This window comes from Octopus sinensis, linkage group LG21, assembly GCF_006345805.1.
Source record: "Octopus sinensis linkage group LG21, ASM634580v1, whole genome shotgun sequence".
NCBI classification, from domain to species: Eukaryota; Metazoa; Mollusca; class Cephalopoda; order Octopoda; family Octopodidae; genus Octopus; species Octopus sinensis.
In genome coordinates this window covers 2,570,282-2,597,976 of record NC_043017.1, presented here as the reverse complement: position 1 = coordinate 2,597,976, position 27,695 = coordinate 2,570,282, and the positions used below count along the sequence as shown (strand labels likewise).

At 38.7% G+C, this 27,695-nt stretch overlaps 1 long non-coding RNA gene across 1 annotated transcript; it reads right to left on the bottom strand.

Moving 5' to 3' along the window:
* Positions 1-4,935: 4,935 nt before the first annotated feature.
* LOC115222827 lies at positions 4,936-6,261 on the bottom strand. Its single transcript, XR_005003353.1, has 2 exons — positions 5,585-6,261; positions 4,936-5,223 (listed from the first exon to the last, which is right to left on the bottom strand). It is a non-coding gene; the product is annotated as an uncharacterized LOC115222827 (long non-coding RNA).
* Positions 6,262-27,695: the final 21,434 nt, after the last annotated feature.

Here is a 27,695-nt window from a genome sequence, read left to right as displayed (position 1 = left end):
TACACAAATATATTACAGACATATATATATATATATTTGTGCGTGTGTGTGTGTATTTACGGAAACTAATGTCATTGCACCTATGTATGTAAGCGGGTATGTATAGGAATACAACATGTGTGTATATGTAGGTGCGACTAGATACAAGAAGCAAGATGTGTTTCTTTCTGGTGGTGTTTGGCTGTAGTAAAATGCTTTTAATTCCGCAGCAAATATTCGACAGCCAAGTCTTAGTATCACACATACACACTGAGACGTGTTTTATACGTGTGTGTGTGTAGTAGTAGTAGTAGCTATACGGACACATACACGAGCATGTGTATAAGTGTGTGTGTGTGAAGATAGATAGATAGATAGATGTATATAGAGCACTAATGTAGTCGCATATGGACAACCACATGCATGAGAGCGTGTATATAGTGTTTAAGTGTACATGTGTATATGTCGAGAAACAATAAAAACGTACAGGGACACACAGACACACACACAAACAAACGTACACAACACCAACACACACACACGTGTGTGTTGGTGTTGTGTTTGCGTGTAACGGCGCCTATGTGTGAGTGTACAAAACCAGTTTGTGTGTGTGTGGTGTGTGTGTGTGTACGAGTGTAGAGTAGCAATAAAAGTAATGAACAAGTGCTTTTCAGCTACGCATTAATAAATAAAATAACCTCGTTTACATTAGACTGATTGCAGTGGCCTGTCGGAAAAAGGCTAGAATTAATTGCTTTCTGTATCTGCATCTTCTTTGCTTTACACACACACACACGGCCAGAACCATTATATTAATTGAGAACAAATCGATATCTATTCATATATGCCTATCAATACACACACCTAAGTGCGTGTGTATAAGTATATATATTTATATATATATGTGATGACAAATATACAAATCTACTAAATATATACGAACGGAGATTAGTTATATACAGCCACCGACACAATGTAGTCTCGTGCTTTAGATATATATATATATATATATATATATATATATATATATATATATATAATATGCACACATACAAATAGTGGTCTTTGTATGTAACTGAATAGACATGATCGAAGACGTCCCAGTTGTGACCACCTCATCTTGGGTATTAAACAATGTACGACTACATAGTGCAAGGTGTCCTTCCTTTTTATAAGACAATCAGAGTGCGATTTGGAGGAGATTTTCCTGTTAATTCTAGCAGGTGGAACGATCGCACTGAGGCTTCCCTTTCGTAGTGTTAGTCTGTACGTACGTATGTATGTATGTATATACAGCAATCATGTGCGTGCGTGTGGTATTAATTCATATATAGCGATGTTTTCATTTATATACAGCGACTGGATGTAATGTAATTGCATTCGTAACCTATACAAGTTGTATTATTTTCATCTGTACACGTTCATTTATACATAAGCACGCACGTACACAGCAACAACAGCGCACGTCAAATGCAATACATCTCCTCTACACTCACACACACACACACACACCATTTAAATAGAAAGCAATACCAGTATCGATAAAGTTATTTGCTGTGTATATCAATCAATATATAATATCCCAGATAGAACACACATACACACTATCAGAGAACAATCACAGATACAGGCAGGCACGGTTAAGATGAAGAAATAGTAGCTAGCTGTTGTTTTGATGTGAGAGCGGCTGGAGATCATGTGTGTGTGTGTACGTGTGATAGATAGATAGATAGATAGATAGATAGATAGATAAATAGATAGATAGATAGATAGATAGATAGATAGGTAGATAGATAGATATAGATAGATAGATAGATGGATAGATAGACATAGATAGATAGATAGATGGATAGATAGACATAGATAGACAGGCAGACAGACAGGTAGATAGATAGATAGATAGATAGATAGATAGATAGATAGATAGAAAGATAGATAGATAGATAGATAGGCAGATATACAGACAGACAGACAGATGATAGATAGATAGATGATAGATAGATAGATAGATAGATAGATAGATAGACAGAGATAGATAGATAGATAGACAGAGATAGATAGATAGACAGAGATAGATAGATAGATAGACAGAGATAGATAGATAGATAGATAGATAGATAGATAGATAGATAGATAGATAGATAGATAGATAGATAGATAGATAGATGATAGACCGACAGACAGATAGATAGATGGGTAGGCAGAATTGTGTTGGAAGTTACACAAACGAATTTAGAAATATGTGTACACGTATTTGTGAGTGTGTGTGTATACATTTATGCAAACACATGCGTAATACAGTTGTATACAATCACACATGTGTATACACGATGACAAACACTGACAATGATGATAATTATATGCACCCATCATAGATATACACGGGTATATCAAGAGATATAATGCGTATTCCCACCCAGCGATACCGTTTTCAGCACATCTAAATATTTAATACACTAACATTTATAATCTATTTGACTAACAGTTATCATTAATTAAATAGAACCAACCGATCGATTATCGCTTCGACGATGGTTACCTCTTCTTAGGCGCTGTTAATAACTTGTACAGAAATATCCACCAAAACAAACCATTATTTTCATTTAGTAACACTAAAATACTGAAAGGTATATTATTTATTAACAGGAAGATAGCAGCAATCGGATTAAAGAAACCAGTTTTCGGCGATACGATAAAGCTGAGATAGCATTCATTGATACATTTAGAGAGAAAAAAAGAAGAAAAAACCATTTACCCCCCTCCTTCATCTTAACAGAATCTGTGATGGTTTGTTTGCCTGTACAACATTTAACCCTAAACCTATTACACACACATACACACACACATGAGTTTGCGGAGTTCCATGTAGCTTGGCAAAGACTTTTTTTTTTGCAGACTGGAAGTATTCCACTACGACCCCACACTCACTCGTTTCATTCATTCTTTCATTCACTTAGTCAAATGAAGGAGGAAGAAGGAAGGCCAAGGAAATCCGACGACGAGAGGCGAGATAATGTGAGGAAGTACAAAAGTGTACCAGCTAAAAGCATTCGATTTGACAGTTAAATTGATTTACAAGGCAAATGGGAATATTGGCTACATTATATATAATATTACATTTTGTGTGAGTGCGAGAGAGTCTGTGTGTGTGTGAGTCTATAGATGTGTGTGTATATATATATATATATATTCTCCACTCATCGAAGTATTCTACGAATTTAAATGCATCGCAAAGACATACATAAATACACGTGCATTTATAAGAATGTATATGTACACATACTCTGGCAGGTTATATATATATATATATATATATATACATCTCAGAGTGGATGTGCATATATATATATATATATGTATGTATGTATATATATATTAATATATATATATGTGTGTGTGTGCACATCCACGCTGAGATAGCTCTGCATAGACACTATTAATGCATCGGGATGGCCTGTGTGTACATATTTTTGCTTAATACTTATAGCAAATTTGGAAATCTCATTTTATACAAACATTTGTATGTGATGGTATCGTTAAAAATTGAAACGTAAATGGAAAAATATAGGTTACTGGGAGGGAAGACAAACCATTTTTTCCACGTTTATTTCATGTCACACACATCATATATATATATATATATATATATATATATATATAAAGGAAGAGTGTTATATTCCAACGGTAGAAGACAGAAGAAAAAAAGGAACTAGAAGGATATATATTATACTATGTGTGGTGTGAGCGATGGTTGGGAAATGAGAAAAAGCATAGTTAAATCTAAGCATGGTTTATTAGTTATTGGAATAGAAAAAAAAAACACGAAACTAAGCAAATCTCTATAACTAATTAAAGAGAAATTTGCTGCTTTAAATATTAATAATCAGTAATGTGATTACTATAAATTAGGTTAGTCTCCTCCATTTCGTTGACTAATCATACAACTGAGTCAGGTTGGTGTTTGGGTTTTTTCATTCTCGGTTAAATAAAAAGAATAAGAAAAGAAATCCATGATTTCGGGGTATCTGTGTCTGCATGGGGGTAATTGGATGGGGTAAATATATAGGATGTAGAAAGGTTTAACGACGACGAATAACAATTAAGAGTTAGAGAAGTAAATAAAGGTATTAAGGGCGATGTTACCAAAATCCCTCTCCGCCCACGATGGAACATTACAATTAATACAAATGCATTTTTTTTTTCTGTTTGCAATTTTTTTTTTTCAGCTCTTTTTCTTTCTTGTTTCTTTTTTTTTTTTCTTTTAAACGACCCCCAAAAATTCGACGACATACCTGATATAATCTTCTTTACATAAAATCATTCCGCTTTTTGTGAAACACGAGGAACCAAGTTCTCCGAGCGGAGCCTGACAGCAGTGGCATTTCAAACAACTCGTGTGCCAATAGTGGTCAACAGCATGTAGCATGAATCTATCGCAAATTCGACCACCACAGCCAAAACACATTTTTAAACCGGTCGGTTTGGTAGCAGTATCACCCGGAGCAGTCATTCTCTGTTGGACCTCTTTCTTTTTCGCCTTTTTCTTCGTTGTCTGTTTTTTGTCAATTTTCGGTTTTCTGGGTATTTTCCCTCGAAGCAAAGAAAATATTTAGATCTAGAGAATCGGGTAGGGGGGGTTTGTTTTTTTTTTAAAAAAAAAAACAACCCCAGCAATGATGATATTAAATTATATTATAATAAAGAACGAAAAAGGATGGTGTGTGATTGCTTTTTGATGATGGTGTTTTTTGGCGGGGGTTGATGTTATAATTGATGCGTTTCCGCAAGAACGTATTATTGTGAAGTGTGTGTGTGCTGGTTGTTGCATAAACGTGGTGAATTCTACATATAAATATATATATATATATATAATATATATATCTATATCGAAGTATTTCTGGGTAAAAACCGATGATCAATTAATAAGATTTTTTTTTAAAAAAGAGAAATTCTTGATGTGTTTTTTTCTGCTGTTGCCGCTGTCGACTTGTATTAATAATTTTGTGTAAATTTTTTCCTTCCAAAGTCTTTTTCCTGGCTTAATGTGTTTACTCCACAGTCAATTAGTGAAAGAATGAAGAACATCCAACTCTTGTCTTTCTCTCTCTCTCCTTCACAGAGTTACCGAGAGTGGGGGGACGAGGTTGGCTTTTTTTTCTCTCTTTTTGGATTTTCGTTGTTGTTTGTTTTTCTCTCTTTTGTTTTCACCTTCTTCTGCGGTGACTGTTGATAGAATTATTTTACCTGGTAGAAAATGTACAAGAAAACAAGACAGAAATTAACTTAAAACACGTACAGAAAAATCACATATACATACAACAACACACACCCATTATACATACATATATATATATATATATATATATATATATATACACACGCGGGCGTGTAGACACTGTATTTATATACTGTGGAAATAAATGTTTCCAGATAAATGACATTCAATTGGCAACATCAGATTCACCCATCAAATCACTACATACACACACACACACACACAAATATATATATATACAAACACAACTTTTATGGTGATATAAGTTGTGCTTACTATATATATATATATATATACACACAATAAATAAAATTAATATGATGTACATACATATGTATTCCGTGAAGAGATGAAGTTACCTTTGAAAAAAGCAAGAAGACTCGAACAGTAATAAGAAAAAAAAATTGTAATTGTTTTTTTTTTCCGTCGTTTTCGTCTTTTTTTGTGTGTCGTGTTGTTGTTGTTTTTGTTGTGGTTGATTGCTTTTGTTATTGTTGTTGTTGTTTTTCTTTTACATATTTTCCAATTTACACGAAGTAAAACGAAGTTGAGAAATCAAGTATTTTAACCGATGTAGTAATAGCAATAATAGTAATAATGTAGTAATAATAATTAATAATAAACGATCGTGTACTAAGATGTAATAATAATAATAATAATAATAAATATCACGGCTTCAAAATATGATGAGTGCTGCTGTCGGGGAAGAGAGAACGAAGGTGGGGGATTAATTTTTTTTTCCCCCTGTTTTTCCGTATGATTAGAAAGCGACTGAGAAAAACCTAGTGATGTCGATGGCAAGCGGCACTCGTTATTAATGGCACTAACAGTGTTGCTAGGGTCGAGTCAGAAGCGGTTAATTGCGGGAGGTGCAAGCACTGCCTATGCCGCCGCCTCGCTCTCTTCTTCTTCTTCTTCTTCTGTCTCTCAATCATAACACACACACACACACCTTTCTATAATACAATCACCCTCTTCTTCTTCTACTCACCTTCTTTCTTCCTCTATCATCATCATCATCATCATTATTATTATTGTTATTGTTTTTAATGCTTTTTACCTTTTCTTCTTTCTCGCTCCTGCTGTAAACTGACTATTTTCCTCCTCCGTCTCCTACTCACTCAATCACGCACTCACTCCGAGCTCTGTCGACCCCGTGTGATGTCTGATTGCTTGTATATGTACGAGAAATTACGGCAATATTGTGTTCAAGCCAGTTATTCTATTTGTATTATACACACATCACATCGTACATGTGTGTGTGTGTGTGTGCGTCTATGTATGTATATGATGCGTGTGTGTGTGTGTGTGTGTGTATTTATAGAGAGAGAGGGAGAGAGAGAGAGGCGAGTGATGCTGAGCAAAAACGAAGGGGGGGGGAAGAAGGAAAGTTAATATAAAACACAACATAATTGAAATGAAGGGGGGAAGGTGAAACGATCAAAGAGAGAGAGGGGGAGGAGCGGAACTAGAAACGAAGGAGCATATGAGAGAGGGGGAGGAGCGGAAATAGAAACGAAGGAGTATATGAGAGAGGGGGACCGAAAATAATCGTAAGACAGGTAGTAGTAGTAGTAGTAGTTGTAGTAGTAGTACTAAGAGTGGTGGTGGTGGTGATGGTGGTGGTGAGAGGAAATTTAATAAAAACGCTATAATTGAAATTAGGGAGAAAAACTAGAGGGATGGGAAGAGGTGGATGGAGAAAAAGAGAGGTATAGAGAGAAAGAGGGAGAGAGAGAGAAGGAAAATACTGAGAGATAAAGAAATATAGAGAGAGGAAAAGGAAAAGGGGAGGAGTGAGAGTGTGAGTAGTAGTAATAGTAGAGACTGATTAAGTGTCGCTCTTTACGGAAAGAGAGAAGAAAAAATGTTTCCCTTCCGTAGATTGGACGGCAGAGGCCAAATGAAGGCCAGTATTTTGCAGTTAAAGCGTGGAACGAACAACAAAAGCACTTCACACGCGGATAATAAAATAGGTTTATTAATTATATGATTTTAATTGTGTTTCTTTTGTTTTGGTTAGGCACAAGGCCCGTGTTCTGACAGAGTGAGGAGTGCTTTGGGCCGAAGCGATCTCGCTGTATTTAGTTTATTGACCCAGGAGGAATTAAAAAAACAATGCAGATTTCATCGAAATTCGAACTGCTAATCAATATGTAACAACGCTTCTAAACTTTTACTACATTCGCTCGTTTTCTACGTAACACGTGTTGTTAATTATTATCGTTGTTATTATAAAATCGACGAGTATCGTCGGAGTGCGAAAGCGTTGAAGTTCTCTGTGGAATCGAAATTCCGGCTCAGGTTCGATTCCTGGTTGATGCAAGTCCCCTTTGCATCGCGCTACCAATACCTTTAAGAAAGGGAGTCATAAATATTTCATCTCTTTCTTCTGGCATTTGAGCAAAGAAGATAAGCGATTATAATATTATTAGAACATAAAATCTGATTGTGGTAGGTTTACCGATTCCATGCTGGTCCCTTCACATCTCAGACAACTAATGACCTTGAAAAGTGCACGAGCAGCTCAAAAATCCTTAGCATTATTATTTTTTAAATATTGCAGCCTCCACGATAATTCGATCCCTGATCCAGTTTCCATTCCCTCTCTAAGCCATATCTTCGTTACATTCACATCTAGGATACTTCATGCGAATATCATATTTATATCGGCTTAAGTGCTTTATATTTTTGGACTCCAGGAAGGATGAAATGTAAAGATAACCTCGGCGGAGTTTGAACGCAGAGTGTCGAGAGAACACTGAATATCGGAGGCAGTTTGTCTGGCGCTCTAGCGATTCTGCCATCCACCTCCATTTCACTTCGCCATTGGCATGGAGCACGCTCGTCCTGCTAGAAATAGCAGCTAAAATCTTCACCACCACCCCCTGTCTTTTAAAAAGGGGAAGACACATTGGATAAGGGTAGATGTACTCTTAAAAAGGACAGCATGGTCACGACAGACCTGTAATTAAAGGTGTGTCTCACATTTAATCACAGCTCTGTTGTACCTGGGCTGACATGGGGACCAAACAACAATCTGTATCGAGGTAATCGATATACCCTGTACCCGATCTAAGAGCTCGAAATAGCAAGCTAATATCCTTCGAATTTCACAAGGAAGGACATATTAGATAGTGTACTCTTCCAAACACTAGGTCTGAAAATAAGACGGGAAAGACACAGATCGAATACTTTTGATCACAGGTCAGTTCGATAATAATTAACCTGGATGAGACATTAGGAAAGACATTCATATCACAAATATTACATCACGATTCTCCGAAGCATATAAAACACGATGGAGTTTGTACCAAATGTGGTCGTTCGTATTATGTTTACCTGCAATTGCGGTCGGTAAGGAAATACTGGTGATTAAAGTGGGTCCATTCAATTGGAATGAATCATAAAAGCCTTCAGCTTGTTAAAAGCTCCAGATCATCCCAGGATGAGCAAGGCCTATAATGAAAGAGTTCGGTCGTTAACAACTAGTTGTTGGTTTTTTTCTTCTTCATACTGTATTAAGAACAACACAATCAAATTCATCGTTTTAATTAATATTTTTTTCAGCAGCTGCTATTTTTAGCTGATTTCAGCGACTGCGTGGAAGCTTCGTCTTTAGTTCTTATATGATTGCTTACACGGCTAACCCCGTGTAAACTCTGTCAAAACAGACCTAGCGCAATGACTAATCTATCTATCTATCTATCTATCTATCTATCTATCTATCTATCTATCTATCTATCTATCTACCTATCTATCTATGTGTCTATCTATCTGTATGTATGTATGTATGCATGCATATATATATATATATATATATGCATATTTATACGCAAATGTCGAACGATGAAAATGAATGTTTAATACACCATTGGTGGATATAATTTCTTTATTTGTGAATGAATTAAAGCTACCAATGGTTTCATGTCAAGAAAAGTGGAAAAATAATGCTCGTGTCTTAGCAATTTTTCAAATCGATCACATCAAGAAAGGTGTTCGCCTCTATTTTCTATAACACACCCTATATAAATAAATATATATATAAATAAACACACACACACACACGAGCGCGTGTGTGTCTGTGTATGAACGTATCGAAACAACATCACAAGGCGTTTTGGCGGAACCCCTAAGAAAACATGGTTGTTCAGCAAAACGGATCCCATCAGGGGCTACAATAAACTGTCTGTAATGTTCTGACAATTTAATATAGCTAAAAATCATATTCAACTTTTCTTACGCACGCACGCACACACACACACACACACACACACACACACACACACACACACACACACACACACACACACGTACACACACACACACACATTAAGTGATCTCTTTTTAAGGTATGAACCTTACACACACAATTTTCTTCATTCCATTTCTTCGCATTTTGCGAACTCTTATATATGATACACACATCCAATTTTTTTCAGCCACCAGAATAATGTGAGATTTTTAAAACGAAAGGTTTCTATTACTCCAAACATGAAACAATGTGCAACCCAAAACATGAAAACAAGCCTGGACGTTTCGGGTCAAATCATGAAAATGTTTTGCACAGACAAAGGATTAATATTGTGTAGATTTGAGAGGGAAGGCTGTTATTTCTAGCAAAGGAACGACCACATAGAGGCCAAGAAACAAAGGTAGCCCTGCGCTACCTGCACACAAAGGTGAACGACATGCAGACTGGATACACTGGCCCGGGAAGAATTGCAATTCCTGAGTCAAAATCAGTGCGTGACCTGGGCATTGACATGAGCAATGATGCATCTTTCCAATTGCATATTGCCAATTTGGTAATAAAATGCAGATGGCTAGCTGGATGGATCCTCCGAACTTTCAGAACAAGAGAGAAGGAGACACTGATGGTGCATTGGAAGACATTCTTCCTCAGTAGCTTGGACTACAGCTCCCAACTATGGTCACCACACAATATAAAGTTAACAGTAGAACTCGAAGCAATCCAACGAAGCTACACTAAGAAGATCGTCTCAATGCAACATATCAGCTACTGGAAAAGACTGAAAGTATTAAAACTCTTCTCCCTAGAGCGAAGGCGGACGTGATATGCAGTGATATACATCTGGAAAATCCTGGAGAGTCTTGTCCCGAATTTTGGCATTGAAAGTTACCGCAACAGCAGAACGGGGCGCCACTGCATGGTGCCAAAGATCCCAACATCACCATCAACATACAGGACCAGATACTGCAACAGCTTGGGTTTCAGGGGACCACAGCTCTTCAATATCCTTCCTAAATGCCTGAGAGACCTGCATGGTGTGGATGTGGGTTTCTTTAGAACTGAACTGGATCTCTTCTTGTCAGGGGTTCCAGATGAACCTACCTCTCGGCAGGAAACACAGATGCGAGCAGCGGCGTCGACCTCCCTTGTTGACCAAGTGCCACGTATCAGAGGTAGTTTCACATACTAGTGTAGTTCATTCAACGGTAGTGCCCCAGCATGGCCGCAGCTTTCGGGCGGAAACATTTTTAAGGATTTACATACATACATACATATATATATATATATATATATATATATATATGACGGGCATTTTTCTGTTTCCGTCCACCAAATCCACTCATAACGATTTGGTCGGCTCGAAGCTATAGTAGAAGATACTTAGCCAAGGTCCCACGCAATGAGACTGAACCCAGAACCATGTGGTTGAAAAGCAAACTTCTTACCACACAGCTACGCCTACTGACACACACACACACACACACATATATGCGACGGGTTCGTTCAGTGTTTCCACTCAGAAGATTTTGGTCGGCCCAAGGCTATAGTTGAAGACACTTGCCGAAATTTCCACACAGTGGAACTGAACTCGAAGCAGTGTGGTTTGGAAGGAAACTTCATGCAACCACGCCTGCACCTGACTGTATGAAAAACAACAAATGGGCCGGTCACGGTTGGACTATTTTTGATCATAGGTCAGCTCAGTCAGACCTAACAACTGGTGGAGAAGGAAACAGCAACCAAAGTCTCTTGCACGGCTGGAATCATTGACCATAATTCTGTAGAATAAGATCAGACCAGATACTATGCAATAACAACGACTGTGTTTACCTGGTCCTTATATTATGAAACCCCCTTCTCAGACCCTTCAAAAGAGCGAAAGGTAAAGCCGTCTGACATCGAAGGGATTTGAACGTCGAACAAAAAGAAACATAAAAGTGGCCGGATTAAATACTTCAAGGAATTTTGTCCGCTTCTCTACCGAACCCCCCCCCCATCTTTATTTATTAAACAGAAGCGAATCAGATATATGTGAAACTGGATAAGGCCTTTCTCTCTCTCTCTCTCTCCGTTTGTTTCTGTCTTTCTTTCGTCATCATGAGAAAATTAGAATTCTGGGGGATGGGGTGGAGACAGGGGTGGGGGACCCTCGGAGGCAGAGAGAGAGAGACAGAAACGGAGATATTTAATGTTGTTCGGTTTCGACGAGATAAGGTCATCTCCGATCCCTCTCTCCCCACCCTCCTTACCCTCCGATTCCTCCGCCGCCGCCATGTCGCTATTACTAGTGCTACAGCATTTACTACTACTACTACTACTACTACTACTACTGTAAGGGAACGAGAGAAGGAGGGAGAGAGAGAGGTGGTGGTGGTGGTGGTGGGGAGAGCGCTATCATATTAGCTGCAGCTTAAGTAACGGCAAATGGAAAAGCAATTATAAAGTAACAATAGGAGAGACAATAAACAAACGAGAGGAGAGAGAGTCATGCTTAATACACCACCACCACCACCACCACCACCACCACCCTTACAATAACTATCTGTCTCTCCTTCTATTGGATGTGTGTGTGTGTGTGTATGCGCGCGCATGCACACACGTATCTCTGATGTGTCTTTATCTTCTGCAGAGATAAAACTAGATCGTGTTTTTTGTTCTGATTTAATAATTTACCTATGTCTAAAAGCATATTATTAATGGTGGTGCTACTATCGAATGAGATGGAGAGATGGGCGAGAGAGATGCTGGTGGTGGTGGTGGTGGTGGTGGTGGCTGTGATGATGGTGTCGGTGCTGGTGGTGGTGGTGATGATAGGTGGATGGAAAGAAAGGGGAAAAATAGATAAGTTTTGTGGTGATGGACTGTAGAAGCTGATACGGAGATGTAATGGATAAGAAGCATTCCGGGAGAATAGAGTCGGATATTAATCGAGAGCGCTGGAAATCGTAGTTTCTCCGGAGCTGTAAGTTTTGAGAATCGTAAATTGTGAAAATTTCCAAAACCCCAGCCTCCAAACACTTTTAGTTTCGTCTTGTTTTGGAAATTTTTCGGGGAATTTAGTTTCGCATAATTTTAAAGAAATAATCTTCTTGTTTACAAAAAAAATCATCATCATCATCATCATCATCATCATCATCATCATCATCATCGTCATCATCATCATCATCAACATCATCATTATTATTATTATTAATAATAATAATAATGAAAGGGGACACCTACTCCGGCAGTCTTTCAGTTTTGACTTTCTTTTGAACATTTTTCGTCTTTTTTTTTTACAAATTTATATGTAAACATGAAGATTATTTCTTTAAAATTATGCGAAACGAAATTCCCCGAAAATTTTCCAAAACCAGACGAAACTAAAAAATTTACGGAAAGGGAAGGAGGTGCAAAACCATTCACACATAGATCTCTTTCTCTCTCTCTTTCTTTCTTATTTTGGTAGATTCTTATTATAGGATACTTAAACCATATAGATCCGATGTAAACATGGTATTTGTCGAGGCACCAAATGATTTCCGACTCTACTCTACAGGAATACCGATAGATAGTGATAGAATGTAGGCAGATAAAAGGGTGACAGACAGACAGACCGCGAAGTTTGTTATCGTTGCTATTCAAATGAATTCCAAAACTGTCTTTTCCCACGAGCAAAGAACCCAGAACAATATTATAATACAACGCATCCGTTTTTAAGAGGGTAGGATGGAATTTGAAGAGAGTTGGCTGTTATTTCTAGCAGGTCGAGTGGCGGCGTAGTGGCTTCGGGTGATGGATACGGATGGAAAAGTTTCTGTTGCTGCTCAACTCTGATTAAGTCGACTTATGATCAAAGACATTCCAATCGATGACCACCTCATCGGTATATTTGGGCAGATGATGTAGCATTATGCGAGGTAACCAATATGATCTGCTTTTGAAGATTGTGGAATACGATTTTGAAGGAAGATTTGACTGCTATATCTAGCGAGTCGAATGACCATACAGATGTTCTCAAAGAGCTGAGCCTAGTGTTGATGTTGTTGTTTAGATCGAAGGATTAAGTAGACCTTTAATCAAAGACATTCTAGCCATGACCACTCCGGCCGTTTCACGAATGATGATTCCTTCAGCAGGGCATCATTGAATGTGTCTCCGAATTTTCAAGACAATACATGAGGAACTGGCTTCTGTTTCTAGTTAGCGATATGACCACGTAGAGGCTCCCACGCAGAGAACATATATGGTGAGAGAGGGGAGGAGAGGCAGACAGCCACAGGAATGGACGCAGATAGCGATGGAGCTGGAAAAGAGGTATATATATATGTGTGTGTGTGTGTGTGTGTATGCACTTTTCTTTCTAATTTTGGTACAAGACCAGCAATTTTGAGGGATAGGAGTCAGTCAATTACATTGACCCTAGTAGTTTACTGGTACTTATTTCTGTCATTCCCGAAAGGATGAAAGGCAAAGTTAACTGCGGCAGAATTTGAACTCAGAAAGTATCGGAGGAAACGCCGCTATAAGCATTTTGTCTGACGATTCCGTATTTCAACGGATAAGAAACCGCAGGCTTTATTTCCCTGGAAAGTTCCATATAGTCAAGCAGCTTCCTATATATCACTCGAATGAACATCAGAGCTAATTTCTAAATGCAGTCAACAGAAGAAGTTTCTTCTGAATAGCTTCCAGATGCACCTTTCACTTCAATTTCCAAACATCGAATCTAACAGAAAAATAAGTCAGCCCTTTTCCTTGATGGTATTTCAGTTTGGGAGAATTCTCTCAAACTGAAATACCATTAAAAAGTGGAATTTATGGTATCATATTTAATTCTGTAATTACACTCGCTTCAGCATAACACGATATGTACATTTCATGACCATAAATGAATGTACATTACAACATATTGTCTCAAAAATAATACGAAAGTTTCCGCGAGGGTGTTTGTGTCTAAGGCTCGCCGCCTTAATAATAATAATAATAATAATAATAATAATAATAATAGTTAGTTCATCGAAATAAGAACCAGTTATGCACTGGGGTCGATATAATCAATTAGTTCTCTTCTCCGAAATGTCATGTCTTGTGCTTTTAGTAGAAAAGATTATTATTCCTGAGGCGGCGAGGTGGCAGAAACGTTACCACGCCGGGCGAAATGCTTTGCGGCATTTCGTCTGTCGCTGCGTTCTGAGTTCAAATTCCACCGAGTTCGACTTTGCCTTTCATCCTTTCGGGGTCGATAAATTAAGTACCAGTTATGCACTGGGGTCGATGTAATCGACTTAATCCTTTTGTCTGTCCTTGTTTGTCCCCTCTGTGTTTTATCCCCTTGTGGGTAATAAAGAAATAGGTATTTCGTCTGCCGCTACGTTCTGAGTTCAAATTCCACCGAGGTCGACTTTACCTTTCATCCTTTCGGGTTCGATTAAATAAGTACCAGTTACACACCGGAGTCCATATAATCGACTTAATCCGTTTGTCCGTCCTTGTCTGTCCTTTCTGTGTTTAGCCCCTTGTGGGTAGTAAAGAAATAGAAATAGGTATTTCGTCTGTCACTGCGTTCTGAATTCAAATTCCGCCGAAGTCGACTTTGCCTTTCATCCTTTCGGCGTTGATAAATTAAGTACCAGTGAAACACTGGGGTCGATGTAATCGACTAGTGCCCTCCCACAAAATTCCAGGCCTTATGCCCATAGTAAAAAGGATCATTACTATTATTATTATTATTATTATTATTATTATTATTATTATTATTTATGGGTTTTTCTTCTTCTTTCAAATTTGCTTCCATTTCTTGCCGAGTGTCTTCCCGACTCCTAGGGCAAAGAAACTCATAGTATACATTGGGAGGCCATTAAACTAAACTCACTAGTTCGTTAATTTTTTTTTCTTTTTTCTTTTAAAGTTAAATTAAAATACATCAGTAGTAATAGTTCTCACATCGACAATGCTCTTCTCAATACGTGTGATTTACCAGTTAAGACAATCTTTTGCACTTCTTGCAGGGATGGTAAGCCAGGGATCATTCTCATATAATTTTCGGTTCCCTTCTTGATCATTCCTAGTGCTCCTACGATCACTGGTATTGTATTATTATTATTATTTATTATTATTATTATTATTATTATTATAATTGTTGTTGTTGTTGTTGTTGTTGTTATTATTATTTCCATTATGCATAGCGATATTAATAACTTGATGTTAGAACTCATTATAGATTAGCTTCAGAAAAAACTGTCAGTGGAGTAAAGAGAAATAAGAAATTATGTTATGAATGTTATTAGCTAACAGCTGCTTCTGGTATCCATTAGCAGAAACAGGTGTAAGATAATGAACCTCATTATATAATCTTTCTATTCCTTTGTCATTTTAATTATTTATGTATGTGTGTGTGGAGGCGCCTATGACCCAGTGGTTAGGGCAGCGGACTCGCGGTCGTAGGATCACGGTTTCGATTCCCAGACCGGGCGTTGTGAGTGTTTACTGAGCGAAAACACCTTAAAGCTCCACGAGACTCCGGCAGGTGGGGGTGTGTGCGATCCCTGCTGAACTCTTTCGCCACAACTTTCTCTCACCCTTTCTTCTGTTGGCCTGCTCGCTTAGCTAGCGGGGTGGCGTTATTTGAAGGCTAAAACAATGCGAAGCGCATTGTGACCAGCGATGTGTAGCAACATCTAATAGCCTGATCGGTCACGGTGATCCCGGTAATGTATGTGTGTATATATATATATATATATATATATATCAACAATATATCTATATATATATATATATATATATATAGATATATATATCAACACAGGCGCACAGAGTGATTGAAAAGTAATTCTCTATTTTAAAATACTTATAAATTATTTATTAATTGTAATTGTTTCCCAAATTTTTTTGTATGTTTTTGTAGTATGAGAATTTAACCCGTAATCGTATTGCTGTCGTCGTGTGTGTCGTGAATGGCTGAACGTCTACTTCTCTGGAAGACGGATGAGTGGTCATGGACCCCCACGAGTGGCCAGCTAGGTGTCCCGACTTCGCAAGCTGTGCCCCCCACCCCTTTTTTTTGGCCTGGTTAAAAGAACAAGTCTACCGTACCAAACCAAAGACTTTGGAAGAATTTGAAGGGCGAAGGCGATAATATATATGTCTTCTATCTCATCAGAACGCCTGGTGAAATCAGTTGACACAATTCTGAGGCGGCTCAAGGAGCTGGTGGTGCCATCTGGAGCCCATATTCAATTTTAAATAACACCTCAAACAAAAATCCATTTTTTTGTAAATATCACAATTAATAAATAATTTATAAATACTTTAAAATAGGGAGTTGCTTTCCAAGCAATAAATACTAATACATTTGTTTGTTGTCTACACCACCTGTCTTCGTCTTTTGTTTTTTTGTTTTTTGTGAATTCTCCCTATATATATATATATATATATATATATATATACATACATATAGCGTTTTGATTTTTATTAGCCCTTGTGGTCAATAAAAGAATTACTTATTATATATACATACATACATACATACATGCATACATACATACATACATATATATATATATATATATATTGGCCTGCTCGCTTAGCCAGCGGGGTGGCGTCATTCGAAGGCTAAAAAACAATGCGAACACATTGTGACCAGCGATGTGTAACAACATCTGATGGTCTGGTCGGTCACGTGATCACGTGATATATATATATATATATGTATTTATGTAAATGTAATGTATGTAATGTATGTATATATATAGTATATATAATATATATATATATATACATATATATATATATTATATATATAGGAGGGCTGTGTGGTAAGTAGCTTGCTTACCAGCCACATGGTTCCGAGTTCAGTCCCACTGAGTGACATCTTGGGCAAGTGTCTTCTACTATAGCCTCGGACCGACCAAAGCCTTGTGAATGGATTTGACAGACGGAAACTGAAAGAAGCCCGTCGTATGTGTGTGTGTGTGTGTGTATGTATGTGTGTGTGTGTGTGTGTGTAATGGACTCTCGCGTTGGAGACGACGTATGAACGTTCAGCTTTTGGTGAACGACCTTCACAAATGAACTGTTTATAGTGATCGAAATGTTCGTGCCGCACACTGGCTCACATCTCTCCATCAAATCGACCTTTTCTGAGCAGGTGCACTGTGTCCACCACGCGTCTGGTGTCCAAGTGATCGCAGAGCACCGCGAGATGAAGTGTTTTACTCAGAAACACAACGCCCCACCCGGTCTAGGAACTGAAATCACGACCTAGCGATCGTGAGCTCAGCACCTTAACCACTGGGCCATATATATATATATATATTAGCAAAATAGCTAGTTATGAAATTTCATTAAGAGATGAAAGCAGTAGCAATACTAATCAGTAAAAGTTAATCATTACATCAATAAGGCTGTTCCCTGTTACAACTAATACAGTTATAAAAGAACAATGCTAAGTTTGTATTTAGTTCTTCGACTCTTTTCACTTTTACTTGTTTCAGTCATTTGACTGTGGCCATGCTGGAGCACCACCTTTTAGTCGAGAAAATCGACCCCAGGACTTATTCTTTGTAAGCCTAGTACTTATTCTATCGGTCTCTTTTGCTGAACCGCGAAGTTACGGGGAACTCGGTATTTTCACTCTCGAGGCACACCACCGTAAGTTCATGTAGCATGGAGAACGATCTGCTCGGATTCTTCCCCTCAGCTCTGTTGTGTGTGTGTGTGTGTGTGTGTGTGAGGGCGTGTGAGAAGACAATACGTTGATATAAATGAAGGTGTGGTATAGGAAGAGAGAAGGAAAGACAGGAAGGTGGCAGCGGTGAACCAAACTGGTTGTGCGAAAATACACACACACACACAACACGCGCGAACAAACCACCTCCAACACCACCTACATCATCAATTATTCTCACATCGCCACTGATTCCGTCGCCTTCTTACACAAAAACATTGAAATTTATAATCTGCTCATCTTTTAAAATTAGTTTAGCTTGCTGAATAATAAAATTTTGACGTCTTATTTTATTTTATTTTTCAATTTAAAAAGGAAAATGTCTTTTCTTTCTCCCCGTTATTCTTCTCCTACAATTGAGACGACGTGCGCACGCACACACTCTATGGCTTCCCTCCGCAAGCATTTCTGGTGCTAAAATATCTCCGGGCAATTATTCTATAGTTTGTTAATTGTAATTTCTATTGTCCTTTTTATGTGTGTTTTAGTTATTGATGTTGTTGTTGTTAATCTTCTTTTCTGGTCGTGGTCATCGCCATCGAAGCCGTTCTCGTGTGACGTCAGAAAACACAAATTACGAAAAATCTAAACTGAAAAACTCGATCAGGTATCGATTTCAAATTTTGGCACAAGCCCAGTAGTTTCGGGAAAGGGGCTAAATCGATTACATCGAACCCTAGCGTTCAAATGATACCATTTTATTGATCCCAAAAGAATGAAAGGTAAAACCGTCCTTGGTGAACTTTGAACTCAGAGCGTAAAGACGGACGAAACGCCGCTAAGCATTTTTCCCGGCGTGCTAACGGTTCTTTTCTACTCTAGGCACAAGGCCCGAAATTTTGGGGGTAGGAGGGGCAGCCGATTAGATCGACCCCAGTACAAGGGGCTACACACAAGGGGGACAAACAAGGACAGACAAACGGATTAAGTCGATTATATCGACCCCAATGCGTAACTGATACTTATTTAATCGACGTGGGTGCAGGGGTGAAATCAGCTGTGTGTATGGAGCCGTCACCCCAAAACTTTTACTAAATATTGGGGGCCTGTTGCATCAAAATAAAACCAAAATTTCTATCCTGAGAGATCTTACTGCATGCAATCAAGCCCTATGCATAGCACTCGTGGAAACTCACCTCAGCCCTGATATAGAGGACGCAGAAGTACACGTACCAAACTATGCCATACTGCGAACAGACAGAAGGGAAAGGAGACATGGTGGAGTTGCTGTATACATCTGAGATGACCTCACACCCCAGGTCTTACTGACATACTCAAATTCGGTATGTTACACTTTAATTGTATACATAAGACAACATAATATAGTCATATGCAATACATATTGCCCACCGGATGCTCCAAACCACATAAGCAAGTTTGAAGATTGCCTCACAAGAATTAAAGAAATCCTTATGAATCTGGAACACCACGTGACCATATTTCTTATGGGTGATTTCAACTTCCCCAACTTCAAATGGCCCGAAGGTCTCATATTCTCAGGAATGAATCATTGCAAGCAAGTACAGGTGGAGTCCCTGCTCAACCTCACCAATGCCTTATTCATGGAGGAAGTTGTACTCAAACCAACTAGGGCGAATAACATTCTGGATCTCTGCTTCACGAACACTATGGACATCATTCATGATGTGAAAGTGACACCGACATTAGTTTCAGATCACAACATAATAGAGCTGTCTATGTTTGGGCCGAAAGTAACCAGAGACATACAGCCTAAAGGAAGCACCCGAAATCTCTCCAATCTGAACTTCCACAAAGCAGATTGGAAATCGATCCAAAAAGAGATCCTCAGAGAGGACTGGCCGAAATGTCTCTCCACACCAGACATTGTCATGAAACAAGAATGCTTCATGTCTTCTGTGCAAGCCGTATGCCAGAAATATGTCCCAGAGCACAAGACCAAAACAAATAGGAGCAAGATTCCAAGAGACAGGAAGATCATCATGAGACGACGGACGAAGGTTGCAAATCGACTCAACCAGCATCCCAAAAGTAGCGAAACGTCCCGCCTAAAAACAACACTGATGGAGATCGAAAAAAGGCTGCAACAATCCTATGTGAGGGAGAAAGCAGACAAAGAAGCCTGGGTTATAAAAAAAACATTAAATCAAACCCAAAGGCCTTCTTTCATTATGCGAAAGAAACAGCCTCAGTACACTACAAGATAGGACCCCTCCTCTAAAAGGATGGCTCCCTCACAGACAGTCCAACTAAGATCAGTGAGATACTGAATGACCAGTTCAAAAGTGTCTTTACCACCCCGTTGGAACACAGACAAGTGAACGAACCAGTGGACTTCTTTGCCGCCTCACCTATAACCAACGAGGTAGTTACAATAGAATACATTGACATTAGCGAAAAAGATGTACTACTAGCCAAAGATGAAGTGGACACAAACTCAACTGCTGGTCCTGATGGTTTCCCAGCAATCCTCCTCAAAGCGTGTAAGCATGCCCTGGCAAAACCCCTCAAGATTCTCTTCCAGAGCTTTCTTACAAATGGCAAACTGCCAAGCAAGCTGAAGGAGGGAATAATATGCCCAATACATAAAGGGGGAAGTAGAGCAGATGCCAAAAACTATAGGCCTATCTCTCTGACTTCATACATCAGCAAAGTCATGGAACGGATAGTCAGAAAGAAACTAATCGCATTCCTTGAGGAAAATAACTTGCTGAGTGATACCCAGCATGGTTTTCGACCAGGTAGGAGCTGCCTGACCCAGCTCTTACAACATTATGACTGGGTGTTGAGGCAGTTACTCAACAAATGAAATGTGGACGTAATCTATCTTGATTTTGCAAAAGCGGTTGACAAGATGGATCATGGTATGATATGCCACAAACTGCGTGACCTTGGCATAGCTGGAAAACTCGGAGTGTGGTTACATGACTTCCTGAAAGACAGGAGTCAGGCAGTAGTGGCTAATGGAGCCACCTCTATGATCACACGAATAGTGAGCGGTGTTCCACAAGGCACTGTCTTGGGACCACTGCTATTTATAGTGGCCCTCTCAGATATGCTCTCAAATGCCCGGATAGCCACTCTGGCAAGCTATGCAGACGATACGAAAGTCTCGCAGGAAATACAAAACCCCTACGCTGTTGCACACCTGCAGCAGGAGTTGGACTCAATCTACAGATGGGCTGAGGATAATAATATGCAGTTTAATGCTGAAAAATTCCAGCCCTGCGCTACCAGCATCCAAAACTGAATATTAAACTTACAGGGTACACCGGTCTACAGGGAATTTCAATCCCAGAGCCTAAGTCTGTGAGGGACCTGGGTATCGACATGAGTGAGGATACCTCTTTCCAAGTGCACATTACCAGGATGGCGCCAAAGTGCAGACGACTGGCTGGGTGGATTCTAAGAACATTCAGAACCAGAGATAAGGAAACCATGGTGGTCCTCTGGCGGACATTCGTCCTCAGCCACCTGGATTACTGCTCACAGCTGTGGTCAGCCACCAGTGTGAAATTAACAGCAGACCTTGAAGCAATCCAGAGAAGATTCACAAAGAAGATCGTCTCTTTGCAACAGCTCAGCTACTGGGAAAGGTCGAAACAGCTAAAACACTACTACATGGAGAGAAGACGGGAGAGGTATGCAGTAATATATGTCTGGAAGATCCTGGAAGGAATTGTGCCAAATTTTGGCATTGTAAGTTACACCAATGCTAGAACGGGACGACACTGCATAGTGCCAAAGATCCCAGCAATGCCATCACGCTTCAAGACCAGCTACTGCAACAACCTGGGTTTCAAGGGCCCACAGCTTTTTAATATTCTCCCAAAGAGTCTGGGGAAATTGCACAAAGTAGATGTAGGGGTTTTTAAATCAAAGCTGGACCTCTTCCTGTCGAGAGTCCCAGATGAACCTACCTCACGGAAAGAGGTGCAAATGAGGGTAGCTATATCAAACTCCATTCCTCACCAAGTGCCACATATTAGACGAGGTTCTTCGTAATAACAGTGTAGCACAAAACGGCGGTGCATCAGCATGGACGCAGCTCTGAGCTGAAACAAAAAAAACAAACAAACAAAAATAATATATGTATATATATATATATATATATATATATATTATATAATATATATATATATATGTATAAATATATGCATATACATATATATATATATAAATATATGCATATACATATATATATATATAAATATATGCATATACATATATATATATATATATATATAAATATATGCATATACATATATATATATATATTAAATATATGCATATACATATATATATATATATATATATATATATAAATATATGCATATACATATATATATTATATATATATATTAATATATGCATATACATATATATATATATATATATATATATATATATATATATATATGTGCATATACATACATATATAATATATACATATACAAATATATATATATACCAATATACATATACACACACATACACATGCATATATATATAAATATATACATATATATATATATATAGACATTAATATATATATAAACAGATATATGCGAATATACATATATGAATAATATCAAATATATAGGCATATATATATACATACTAATAAACATATACATATATATATAAGATATAACATATTATAATACACACACCGCGCATATATATATATATATATATATATATATATATATATATGCCTATATATAATATATACACACACAGACATATATACATATATATATATATATACATATATATATATATATACACAATATATACCCGCATACATATACACATACATATATATATTATATATATAATACATACACACACATACTATACATATAATATATGTGTATATATATATATTCATATATATATATATAATATATATATTATATATATATATATATATACTGTATATATATACTCTTTTACTCTTTACTCTTTTACTTGTTTGTCAGTCATTTGACTGCGGCATGCTGGAGCACCGCCTTTAGTCGAGCAAATCGACCCCGGGACTTATTCTTTGTAAGCCCAGTACTTATTCTATCAGTCTCTTTTATATATATGTGTGTGTTGTGTGTGTGGAGGCGCAATGGCCCAGTGGTTAGGGCAGCGTACTCGCGGTTTCGATTCCCAGACCGGGCGTTGTGAGTGTTTATTGAGCGAAAACACCTAAAAGTTCCACGAGGCTCCGGCAGGGGTGGTGATCCCTGCTGTACTCTTTCACCACACTTTCTTTCACTCTTTCTTCTGTTGGCCTGCTCGCTTAGCCAGCGGAGTGGCGTCATTTGAAGGCTAAAACAATGCGAAGCGCATTGTGACCAGCGATGTGTAAGAACATCTGATGGTCTGGTCGGTCACGTGATATATATGTATATGCATACAAACATATATAAAATATATGCATAAACGTATGCATAATATATACACACTCATATATAAATACACACACATATACACATTTGTACACACACACACACACAGAAACACACACATGTAAGAAGGACTTTTAGCGTTCGATCTTTTGGTTAGTAAATGCTTTAAATAAATCGATAGAGAAGAACTCCCTTGGGTCATGAATGACAATCCGATTGTACGGCGAAAACCCGCCCCTCTCCTCCGGGGTTCAAGTCTGTGCAAGGTTGTTTATGAAAAACCAAGTGTCACCCATGCATAGCAGCGTCCCCTCCCCACGCTTCCGATGTTATAATCATGTATTGTTATTTTAAACCCATATTACGAATAGGAATAATTTTAGATTTGTGGTCAAAGGCCAATAACATCAGCGAAGGTTCGGGCCCTGCTCTCTTTAACATCTTGCCAAGATACAAAAGGGGGTATAACATTGAATTAACATTCAAACGTTTCCTGGGCGAATATCCCCAACAACTTCCCGATAAACCATATCCACCCGGATACACCTCTGCCAGCAATAACTGTTTAACTGCAAGGTGCCACAATGCGCCCCAAAACTGACTGTAATAGGAAACATGGCGGAGGTAAAGAATACGCAAACAACCCGTTTTCGGCGTAACCCTAATTCTAAACCTCAACCCTAAACCTATTTCTTTACTACCCACAAGGGGCTAAACACAGAGTGGACAAACAAGGACGGACAGACGGATTAAGTCGATTTTATCGACCCCAGTGCGTAACTGGTACTTATTTAATCGACCCCGAAAGGGTGAAAGGCAAAGTCGACCTCGGCGGAATTTGAACTCAGAACGTAGAGACAGACGAAATACCGCTAAGCATTTCGCCGGGCGTGCTAACGATTCTGCCAGCTCGTCGCCTTCATTATATATACCATTATATATACCCTAAACCGTAACCTTAATCTCCGGGTGTGCGTATTCTTTACCTTCGCCGAAAACATCATTAAATGTCATTCCCTGCTGGTATTATTATTCATGGTCTGGATCAATTCTGGTCCAGACTTATCCAAGTATATTCTTAATATATTTACTGCATTACTTTTGTAATACAAATATTATATATATTTCTTTACTGCCCACAAGGGGCTAAACACAGAGGAGACAAACAAGGACGGACAAAGGGATTAAGTCGATTACATCGACCCCAATGCGAAACTGGTACTTTATTTATCGACCCCGAAAGGATGAAAGGCAAAGTCGACTTCGGCGGAATTTGAACTCAGAACGTAACGACAGACGAAATACCGCCAAGCATTTCGCCCGGCGTGCTAACGTTTCTGCCAGCTCGCCGCCTCCTAATACAAATATCACATAGATCGACACACGTTTTCTGAACTGTTATCGTTAACCTCTGAGAAATGTCACACTTTATTCCTATTGTATTCAATATTCTTTCTGTTGTTTTGTTAAAACAACGCGCGCGTGCATGTGCGTGTGTGTGTATTTATATATATTTCCACATACATACAGATACGTTCATTTACGTATAATTAAACATACATACATACATAGAATTAAACATGCTTATGTATATACACATACATATATACATATACATTACATATATGCACATACAGGCAATGGTGTGTGGTGAGAAGTTTGCTTCCTTGTCACATGGCTCCGGGTTCAGTCCCACAGCGTGGCACTCTGGGCAAGAGTGGATTTAGTAGGGGGGGGGGGGCTGAAAGAAGTCAGTCATGTATAAATATAAATAAACACACACACGCACATGTGTGACTTGGCTTTGTGCCTGTGTTTGTTTGCCCTCTACCATTGCTTGACAACCGGTGTTAGTTTGTTAATGTCCCTTAGCTGCTCGGTAAGAGAGACCGAAAGAATAAATGCCTGGTTTATATTAAAAAAAAAAAGAAATGAAATATAAAGATAAAAGATAATCTTGCATAACATCGAAAGAGTGGAGAGGGGGCGCTGCTATGCATGGGTGACACTTAGTCTTTCATAAACAACCTTGCACAGACTTGAACGCCGGAGGTGAGGGGCGGCTTTTCGGCGTGCAATCGATTGGCCATTCATGACCCAAGGGGGTTCTTCTGTATCGATTTATTTAAAGCATTTAGTAACTGAAAGATCGAACACTAAGAGTCCTTCTTTCATATATGTGTGTCTGTGTGTGTGTCTATAAATGCAAATGTATAAGTATATATAAAGATAAAACACACACACACATCCATTATATCACAACTTTGTTTCAGTTGACGTCGTTCAAGTACAAGATAACCTCTAAAGGTCTTTTGCGCGCGCGTGTAAAAGCGGTGATACGAGATCGATCTAGGAAATGAACACACACACACACACACTTCTTACAGGTTAATTGATCAAACATGATTACACTGTCCAGACATTAAATTGATACTTCGATACATAATCAACAGCGTTTTCACACACACACACCACACACACACTTCTTACAGGTTAATTGATCAAACATGATTACACTGTCCAGACATTAAATTGATACTTCGATACATAATCAACAGCGTTTTCACACACACACACACACACACACTCTCTCTCTCTCTCTCTCTCTCTCTCTCATTATCCAAGCGTCTAATGAGATGTCAATGCAAATTCTCATTTATTTCTTGGTATACTTAAGATAAAGGACGGCGCATTATAAGCTCTCTGTGGGTCCCCTGAGAAGCGTTTAAGTCCTCACGGTCAAATATTGGCGATAACTAATTTAGTGCACCGAACGACTTCTACACTCATCCACAAACACGAATTTACAAACAAACTTTAGCCCCCCCCTCCACACACACACTATACACAGGCGCAGCCGTGGCTGTGTGGTAAGTTTGCTGTCCAACCCCATGGTTCCGGGATCAGTCCCACTGCGTGGCACCTTGGGCAAATGTCTTCTACTATAGCCTCGGGCCGACCAAGACCTTATGAGGAGATTTAGTAGGCGGAAACTGAAAGAAGCCCGTCATACATACATACATACATACATACATACATACATCATACATATACAAACCAGCATCGGTTAACAAGCACTGGGGTGGGGGTGAGAGAAACATAAACAAACAAACACACACACACACATCTATACAAATGTGTGTGTGTGTGTTGCTTGATGTTCGTTCCCCTCCACACCGTTTGATAACTGGCGTTTGTTTGTTTACGTCTCCGTAACATGACAGTTTGGCAAAAAGAGGGCGATAGAATAAGTCCTGAGCTTAACGGTATTTCGTCTGCCGCTACGTTCTGAGTTCAAATTCCGCCGAGGTCGACTTTGCCTTTCATCCTTTCGGGGTCGATTAAATAAGTACCAGTTGTGTACTGGGGTCGATGTAATCGACTTAATCCCTTTGTCTGTCCTTGTTTGTCCTCTCTGTGTGTAGCCCCTTGTGGGTAGTAAAGAAATAATTGAGGCCGAATTGTTCAGCTAAACCCTTCAGGGTAGTGCCCCAGCACGGTTACGACCCAATGAATGGAACAGGAAAAAAGACACACACACACACAGGTCTCTAAACTCACCTACACATTGAAAGAGAAACAATGTACGAGAGGGCCCTGAAAAATTGCTGGCTTTAAGGGTGTCGCGAAAAACCTGGTTGGAAGTCAAGCCTACCAAGTTTTTTTTTCGGGGCTTAGAAAACATGAAGGACCGCTGTAATAAGTGTGTGAACCTAAGATGGGAATATGTTGAATAAAATCATAATTAATTGATTCTCCTGTGTTTTATTTTAAACCAAAACCAGGAACTTTTCTGCACCCTCTCGTGCATAAGTGTGTGTGTGTGCGAGAGAGAGAGAGAGAGAGAAAGTGAGTGTGCATGTGTATGTGTGTGTGTTTGTGAGAGTGTTTCCATGAGTGTATGTACACACAGACACACACAAACATTTAAAAGACAGCCAGGGCTAAGAAAACAAACTCGAAACATACTTATTACATTTGCAGACACGCACACACACACAGAAGCCAAGTTACATGCACACATGTGTAGAAGAATTTTGCCAAAAATCGATAAAGTACCAGTCAAGTACTGAGATCAATTCAATCGGTTATCAACGA